This window comes from Pteropus vampyrus, unplaced genomic scaffold, assembly GCF_000151845.1.
Source record: "Pteropus vampyrus isolate Shadow unplaced genomic scaffold, Pvam_2.0 Scaffold47, whole genome shotgun sequence".
NCBI lineage: Eukaryota > Metazoa > Chordata > Mammalia > Chiroptera > Pteropodidae > Pteropus > Pteropus vampyrus.
The window spans coordinates 2736452-2745792 of NW_011888828.1; the positions used below are offsets into that span (position 1 = coordinate 2736452).

Consider the following 9341-nt stretch of genomic DNA (forward strand, 5'->3'; position numbering starts at 1 on the left):
TTGTTAATATTGGAAGTATTTAAGTAAACAGAAAAAGTACCTATCATTCAGATTTAACAAATCGTTAACATTTTACTGTTTTGCTTAAGATCTTTTATGGTTTTAAAGTGGAAAAAAACCCCAAAAAAAACAAAAAACACCAGGTATCCAGAGGAGTGGAAGACACCACCTCTTGATAGGAGAGTAATGTGTGTGCACAGGGGGAGAAGGTGATGGTTACCTTTGGGAGAAGTCTCTTAACTCCTTTTTCGCATTCAGTATTTCTCTGTATTGCATCTGGATGAATTCTTCAGTTACTATCTTTTCACTCACTAATTATCTTTGTGACTATAGTCAATCTAAATTTTATTGCATCTATTGATTTTTTTAATATTTTAATGACTTTTTTTTATTTCTGAGATTGCTAATTAGTTCTTTTCCCTATCCATCTATTCTTATTAAAGTATTACTCGTTTTTGTTTAGCGATTTTTTTATTGATTTTTTATAGATTATATTTTTTATCTCTTTGAACACCCTCAACATAACTGTTTTGAACTAAGGAAAAAATCCACCAATTTGTGAGGTATTTGTGTGGTCAAATTGATAGGATTTGCTGCTGTTTTGGGTATGACGAGGGTATAGGAGTATGAAGAATAACTCTTAGGTTTTATAGCTTATTTAGATAGAGAGAGAGAGCACATGGAAAAAGACCAGGCTTGCAGGAGAAAGTTTTGAGTTCAGTTTGAAAGTTTTGTAGTTTTATTAAGGCAGTTGGACAGAACGTGGTCACTGATGTCAATTCTGAATATGGAATAGGAGCAATAGAAATACCCCACGATGGCTATAATCTCAAGTTCTACTTTCATTTAATTATGAACTTAAAATTTTAATTCTTTTATGTGCAGGTAAATAAGCATTTCTTAGCAACTTTTAAACTACTTTCCTTGAAAATTAGCAATTATTTACTTCTAAACATTTTTATATTTCGATCACTATCGTGGATCTAAATCTTTTCTCCGGGATTAGGAGTGAAAATGAAGGAACTGACAGGAAAAAGTGAGGGTAGAAAAAAACACCAGATCCCAAATTCATCCCTGCCCTTTACATAAGGGTGAGACACCTTCTAGGACCTTGTCACCCATCTCTCCGGATGTCTGAATGTATTTCCCACCTTTGAGTTGCTCTTCTCCTTTTCTCTATCATTTATCTCCCCTGCTTGTCCTGGCCCAGATTGGGAATCAGGAGATATGACCCTGAGCACTTAGTAGTCTGACATCGGACGGGATGGTGGAGGGGAGGACACGCTGCAGAGTGGCAGTGAAGCCTGCTCCCAGCGATGACCGGCACATTCAGGGGGCAGTCCTCCCCAGATATCATGCCAGGAGGACACGTCTACAAACGATTGCAAGAGAGATTGGCGTACTTAATCCCAGTCCTATAGGCTAACGGCTTTATAATGGAGGCTCAGAAGCTTCATCTTAAGTTAATGAAGTGATATGATGCCTCATCAAAAGCATTTGGTAAATATTCATTGAATCAACAAATGAAGAAATTGACTTGGAGAGAGTAAGTAACAACAATACAACAAGAGCAGCAAACCCAAATAATGGTGACTGTGTGTTCAGTGCTTGCCGTCCGAAGTGTCTTATGAATTTGGAATTTGTTGATCCTCACAACAATCTTATGAAGTGAGAACTCCTTGACTCCATTTTCACATGGGATCCTGAGACACGAGTGGTTTTACAGCTAGCTAGCAAGTAGCAGAGCTGGGACTCCCCCTGCCAACACACACACACACACACACATTCTCTCTCTCTCTCTCTCTCTTACTCTTTCTCTCTCTCTCTCTCTCTCTCCAGCCTTTAGCAACACTGTGCTACCCTCTCGAAGTAACCTGCCCAAGTTCATGCATGGGTACTACTTGAAACCAGGCCTGTCTGACATCAGACTCTGTGCTTTTAACTTACTTCTATGGTCTGAATGTTTGTGTTTCCCCCAAAATTCTTATGTTGAAGACTAACTCCCAATATGATAGTTTTAGGAGGTGGGGCCTTTGGGAGGTGATAGATCAGAGGGTAGAGCCCTCATGAATGGGATTAATACCCTCAAGCAAGAGGCCCCAGAGAGTTTCCCTATCCCCTTCTGCCATGGGGGTACACAGCGAAAAGACTGTGTCCATAAACCAGAAGCAGGTTGACCAGTCACTAAATCTTCTGGTTCCTTGATCTTGGACTTCTAGCCACCATACTGTGAGAAATAAATGTCTGTTGTCTGTAGGCCTCCCAGTCTATGGTATTTTATTATGGCAGCCCAAACTGACTAAGACAACCACAATTCTATACTATTTCCCTAAAAGAAGATCATTGCCTGTCAGGAAAGTTTCTGTATGTCAGAGCAACCTTCGATTTCACGCTGCTTCATTTACCTGATCAATGAGTCCATTTCCCTCTCTCATAAGAGAAAAGACAGAGACAAGAACTATTAAAACTAATTGCTTATCATCATGCAAAAAAAAAAAAATGATGTAGTCGTTTGTCTAAAATTTCTATTCATCCATCATCCAGGAGAATGGAATCGAAAAGTTATTTTCCAAAACTAGCAACAGAAATCTTTAGCAAAGCGAGGGCTTTTAAAAGCGCAGACCTCAATACTTATTGTTGAAACAGATGATGGAGGTTACCTACTCCAACGCTCTCGTTTCCCAGGTAAGAAAATGGAACAGAGGTTAATGGTGCCTCATTCCAAGCCACACACCGAGTTAGTGGCGGCCAGAACTAGAAGCAGATCTCCTGACTCGCTGTTTTACAAGCCCCCCCCCCGTACTCCTGCTAGGCCTCAGATTTCTCTCTGTGGCCTGAAGTAGTTAGCATTTCATCCATTCATCCTCAGTCATATATTAGTTTATTTATTCACCCCACAAAGTATATAGAGTGTTTTCTCTGTGCTGGGCATGGAATGGGAAGGACAGATATCATTCCTGCTTTCATGGAGCTTACAGTTTATTTAGATAAGCCATAAAACCAACAAACAAATAAAAAAGAAAGGAGCGCATAGTGAAAACTGCCATGATGAATACGGGGATATGAAAAAAAGCCTTAGCTTGGAGGTCAACGAAGGTCTCGAAGTTTCATTTTAGTCGATTCCTGGCTGGTGACAGTGAAGCAACTATCTCGAGAAAGCATTCCAGGGCCGAGGCCCTTAGAGGAGCAGGGGCTCGGAGAGTCTGAAGAACATAAAGAACCATGAGAGGGAAAGAGTGAGAGGGGGCAATCTGAGGCATTGAGTGGAACGCTTAGATCAAAAAGTCTGGTTGAGCCATTAGGAAAGATGGTTGTAATGCCACACAGCAAGCTGGAAATCAGTCACGGTACAGTGTTGAGGGGAGGGGCGTGAGCGGGATATAACTATGAAAGCCATGACTGCAGCTATAGAATTCACACATGAAAAGCCTGTAAAGGAAATGATTGGAATGATTGGGTAGAGTGGTGGGATTATGGGTAATAATATGATTTTTTTCCCCATTTCTTTAAAAATTATTCCCAATTTTTTCTCTAATTCGCTTCATTCCTTAACTGGAAAAACAATACGTAGCTGATACTTAAAAGAATAAATTTAAAAAAGGACTAGGCTCCTGGGTGTTCTAGATTAGATTTGAGTTACATTTTTTTTTTCACTTAAATATTTAAGATGTTCAAAGGAATATATGCGTACAGATTTTTAAAAATCAAGTGGTACCATAAGACATTGAAAAATAGCCATCTGGCCCCACCCATGCCCAGCCCCAGGTTCCATTTTCCTGAGGCAACATCTTTCAAGTCTTTTGGGCATATTTTTTCCTCACATTCAACCCCAAATTTCTAAATAACATGGTTACATTTTTATTGCTTAATTCTTCTACCTGTGTTAGATTCCACTCTTTCTTAGCCCCCATATCGGTTTATTCCCCTGTTTTCCTGGAGCACGGCCTCCTACAGCTTCTCACCAAGTGCATGCACAATAAACTTGCATGTTTAAATAAGCTTTTTTTCTATGCTCACATTTGATTGGTCATTTGGCTGTGTATGGAACTGTAGGAAATAGTTTTTTCTTCAGATGTTTGAAAGCATTGTTCCACTCTCTGTGAAGTTTAATTGTGGCTGTTGAAAAGTTTGATAACTTTCTCATTCCTGATTCTTTATACGTGACCTCTTCCTCCTATTTCCTACATCAGAGCTTAAAGGTTCTTCTCTTTACCCTTATTTTATTGAAATTTTTCTCAGTGTGACTTGGGGTGGAATTTTTATTATTATTCTTTTTATTGGGTACTCAATTGACTCTTTCAAACTAGGTACTTGTCCTTCAATTTGGGGAAATTTCTTTGTGTTATTTCTTTAATAATTTCTTTTCTTCATGCTTTTTCCTCTCTCCTTTTAGAACTCCTGTTATTTATATGATGGAACACTTGATTAATATTCACATTTTATTATCTTTTTTTGTACAATTTTCCATCTTTTTTCTTCTTCCTGTAATAGCTCCTTGACTTCTTATCATCCAGTTCTTTCTATTGAATTCTTAAATATCTGCTGTGATATTTTTAATTTTTAAGAACTATTTCTTGTTCTGTGGTTCTTCCTTTTTATTACATTGTTTTTCATAGTTGCGGAATTCTCTCTCACCTTTGGATATTAATTGCAGTTTGTTGTCGCTATAGTTTTCCTCTGTTCCTGCTTCATTTCATTTCCTCCAACTTCCTTTTTTCAAATGTTTTTGTGCATTTGTTTTGGTATATGACTTTCACGTTGGGAGTGTTCCTCAAATGTCTGTTAACACACGGCCATATTTTTACATTTAATACAGAAACACAAAAGAGATGATGGGAAGCTCTGAGTGGGACGGGGCAAGGCTTATGGATAGATGGACTTCCTTCACAATAGGATGATGTTATGGACTGAATTGTGTCCACCCCAAATGCATATGTTGAAGCCCTACACCCGAAAGTAGCTGAATGTTCTATGAGAGAGAGAACCTGTAAAAGGTAATTAAAATTAAATGAGGTCATTAGGGTGGGTCTGTAATCTGATGGGACTGGTATCCTTATAAGAAGAGGTAGAGACATCAGAGATTTCTCCCTGCTTGCACACAGAGGAAAGGCAGTGTGAGGACACAGAGAGAGGCACCTTCTGCCAACTGAAGAGAGAGGCCTCACCAGAAACCAAACCTATCGGTACCTTGATTTTGGACTTTCAGGCTCCAGAATTGTGAAAAAATACATTTCTGTTATTGAAGCCACCGTCTGTGGTGTTTTGTTATGGCAACCCTAGCGGAATAATATAGACAGGTGGGGACCTGTTGGTTTCCCTGGAGAACACTGCCCTCCCCCCTCAAATAAGAGCCTACAGATGTTTTCTGTTGAGTCATTCCATTTCTTCAGACACTGATCACCTAACCTTTCATCTGGGAGTTAGTGTGGGAGTGGTTATAACTCTGGAAGCTAGAATTATGGGAGCTAAAGCAAGATAAGGGGCTATGGGGAAGAGTTAAACCAAGGGGATTTCAGTAAGTTTTTCACTTAAGTCTGGTGTCCCCAAGGCCTGGCCCTTTAGACTCAGTTTCTCCAGAGAGGAAACCCTTCAGTCTCCTGGGATAGTGGAGAGATAGCCTTCTGGCTGAATATGTTGGGGGAAGGAATCTGGATCCAATTATTCATTATACAAACTTTTAACCAATCTTCTGTTTTCAAGCCTCACCCTTCACACCTGCCCTCACACGTATGTGGTGCCTCCAGCCTCTGAGGCTTTCCAGGGTCCTGTGCTTGCATAGACTTGCTTCTTGTTGGCTTCCTGACCCTTCTCAACTTTTTTACAGGAATTTAGGAAAGTCCAGAAAGCTAAAACCTAAGTGGTTCCTACTTCTCCAAATGCTTTGCTTTAATCAATTATGTCATTTAAAATATATTTGAAAAATATATTTACATATATGTATATTAAGAACATAATAATGCAGCGAACACCCATGAATATACCACCCAACTAAAAAAAAAAGCAAAAGATTACGAATACCAGTGAGTTTCTTCTACGATGGTTGTTTCCTGAATAAGTAGATTCATGCTTTTCATTTCCTCCTTCTCTCTGTTCTCTCTTCTTAAGGCCCGATCACGCCATCTCACTTTGGCTTCCACGTTGGTAACCTCTCCCGCACAGTTTTCATTTCCTTCTTTCTTTATGTTTGTTGCACATAATTTACCTAGGATCTCAGTACATTTGGGCATAGAGTTTGTGAGAATGTCCAGTCTTTCATACTGCTGGAAAAGGAAGTCCTAAATTCCATCTATATGCTTTCTATCTTGTAATGGTTCATTGATATTGCTGATTGTCTGTCATCAACTCTTCTGAGTTTGGGATTTCTTTTTTTTTCTTTTCTTTTCTTTTCTTTTTTCTTTTTGCTTTCATGATTTAAAACGTCTCAAGTTCCTTTTCTCTCATTTTAGAGGAGTTCCGGGAGAAATTTGATGAACACTTTGGTTCAGTCTGAAATGTTTACATGGAAGTTGATTAAGAATCTTTTTTTAGAATTGTGTAGCCCTGCGTTAAGAGGTCTGATATCTCCAAGAAAGGACACTTGTGCAGAAGTCTACTCAAAGAGTCATTGAGTATAGTTTTTGCTTAGGTGAAATTATTGGAACAAATCCCTACATGGCATTCTAAGTGCCCTCTTTTGACATTCTCTATCGTGAACCATCCTGTGGAGAGAGGGATGCATTCCAAGACTTACATAGATGGAAACCTTCACTTTGAAAATGCATGTTTTCATTTCATAATAAAACTTTTAGAAAAGAATATTAGTCATCTTGATTTAATAACTGAACAACTTAAGCTGGTTTAGAGATAAGGAAAGACCAAAGTATTCATATTAAACCCATTGTTCTTGTTTGTGAAGGAAAGGTCATGTCTTGAAATGGTCACTTCTTAATTTGAGAAACTGGAGAATCAGTCTACCAGTGCATAATCACTGCTGGGAGCTACTAGTTGAAGATAATATTTATCGATTCCACAACTTCTTTGAACTGAATGTATTTTTGTAAGCCTAAATCTCGATTATGTGGAGTGCGAAAATATTTCACTGCAGGATATCAGTGTGGGCTGGTTTTATATCCAGACCGAAGCCCCGAGCAGCACATACCCCCACTGTTTCCTTTGTGAGCTAACAATCTGTCCACGGAGGTGAGCCCAGGTCATCCCTTTGCTATGATCAGTAGGGTCTTTCCTGGCAAGGCCCTGGCCCCTCCTGGCCCTGCCTACCCATGAGCAATGTGGCCCCTGGGGTGGGCTTGCTCTCCACTGTGACAAGCAGTCATCTGTCATAAAGCACAGGCTCTAATTACCCCTGCCATTAGCCTGCCCAGCAGGACTGCAGATGTTATTAACGGCCATGAAATTATCCAGTGCCTTTCAAAACTTCAGAGCCAGTCAGTGTTTGTCCCTGTGACCTCTCACAGCACTTCGCTTTTTTTTTTTTCATTTTGCTGCTGTATTGAACCTTAACCTTGAACACAAATAAAAAACTAGGAGGAGCATGTCACTCTCCTCCAATTTCCCTTTCTCCCCTCATCAGCCCCCTAACCCCCTATTTATTTTGGGACCTAACTCAAAACTTTGCCTCATTGCTAGACTGTTTATTTTCAGGGAGCTCTCAATTATCTGAATGTGCCATTCTTTTGCGCCCCGGCCCATCTCATAGATTTTTTTTTTCAAAAAATTAAAAATAACTTGTTGCTCCTTATTAGAAAATCAATATATTTTCATGACTGGAAAAATTAGAAAAATGCAGATAAGCAGAAAGAAGAAGAAAAATCAATAATCTCACATTCTAGAGATAAACACTTAAAATTTTATGGTATATCTTTATAGACTTGTCTATATAAGCAGAGAAATATGTGATGATTCTGCTATAATAATAATATTAATAATAATTTACATTTGACTTCTTACTAAGTAATAGACACTGTTTGGATTACTTTTCCGTATATTAATTCACTGAATCACCTCAAGAATCCTGTGAAGTAGGTTTATTTCTATTTTCATTTTGCAGATGAGGAAATTAGCATGGACAGGTTAAAAATATTGCCCAAAGCCTCATAGCTATTTAAGTGGAAGAGGTGGAATTTGAACCCAAACAATCTGGCTTTCAGCTCTAAATTCTTAAATAATATGTTATAATGTTAGCTAACCTTTTCTTAAATTTTATAAACTCTTAATATCTTTCCATGTTACTCAGTGCACCACATAATTTTGAATAATTGTGAAGACTGAATAGAATTTCAAAGTATGAATAAGCTGAAATTTCTTTAACCAAACATTAGAGTGGTTTTCCTTTTCCTGTCTTTATTTTATTTTTTGCTATGATCAACAACACATGGATTATTTTTAAATGAGATAATTCCTCAGGAATACGACCTTAGGGAAAGCAGAAGATAAACAATATGAACAAAATTCAGTTTATTTTATGTTTGTAAATGATAGTTTGATGCACTCCTTGGTTCTGTTATTCTTAAGAGATAATTACCTACTTAAAAATGCTGATAATTATTGAACACTTTCTATGTGTAAGCCATATCCTAGTTGTCCTGTTAGGTAGGTGCTGATATTTATTCACAAGTAATTTAGGCTCAAAACGAGATTTTGGTGAAGTCTCAGAGGTTGAGGGGACAAGACTTTTTCAGTGTCTCTTCCTGTTATATAATGTCTTTTTTTTCCCTGTTATTCCCAATTGAACATCAGTTTTTCTTGTCTTGTCTTTTTCTTTTCTACCTCCCCCCTCCTCCCCTCCTCGCCCCAGCCCGCCCCCCTCCCCGAACCCAGACATTCTGTGCTTACCTTCATTTGGAAATTCTTCAACTGTGAGTATTCAGAAACTCTAACGTAGCTTCCATCTAGTCCCTTTCTGGAAAGACATTCTGGCCTGCCATTTTTGTCTCATCTGAGTTGTAGAGCAGGTCTACATTTAGCTGGTAAATCCACCATGGCAATATTTATTTAGAATTTTTAGCTGATTTTCAGCTGGTCTTTATAAAATATATTTGAATTGTCCTCCAGCTGATAGAATGGACTGAAAATATCCAACTTCATAATAGACCCATTCTTCCATGAGTGAAGAGGCAGACCTAGGTTTCAGGCAAGTCACTGATTGACTAGTATGTGGGCAGAGATCATGTTCGTTTATTAACTTTTCCACTCTGTGCAGTGATGCCTAGCACACAGGAGACACTGGAGGCCTATTTGTAAAGTCGACGAAGTCTTAGGAAATCTGGCTTCTAGTTTCAGTTCTATTGCAGATTAGCTGTTGGAGTAGAGTAAATTACTAACCACTCGGCCCTTCAGCTGCC

General features: G+C 38.6%; 1 long non-coding RNA gene across 1 annotated transcript; it reads right to left on the reverse strand.

Annotated features, from left to right (window-relative positions):
- Nucleotides 1-2864: 2864 nt before the first annotated feature.
- Nucleotides 2865-9118, reverse strand: LOC111739121. Its single transcript, XR_002780116.1, has 2 exons — nucleotides 8833-9118; nucleotides 2865-3203 (listed from the first exon to the last, which is right to left on the reverse strand). It is a non-coding gene; the product is annotated as an uncharacterized LOC111739121 (long non-coding RNA).
- Between the last annotated feature and the right edge of the window lie 223 nt (nucleotides 9119-9341).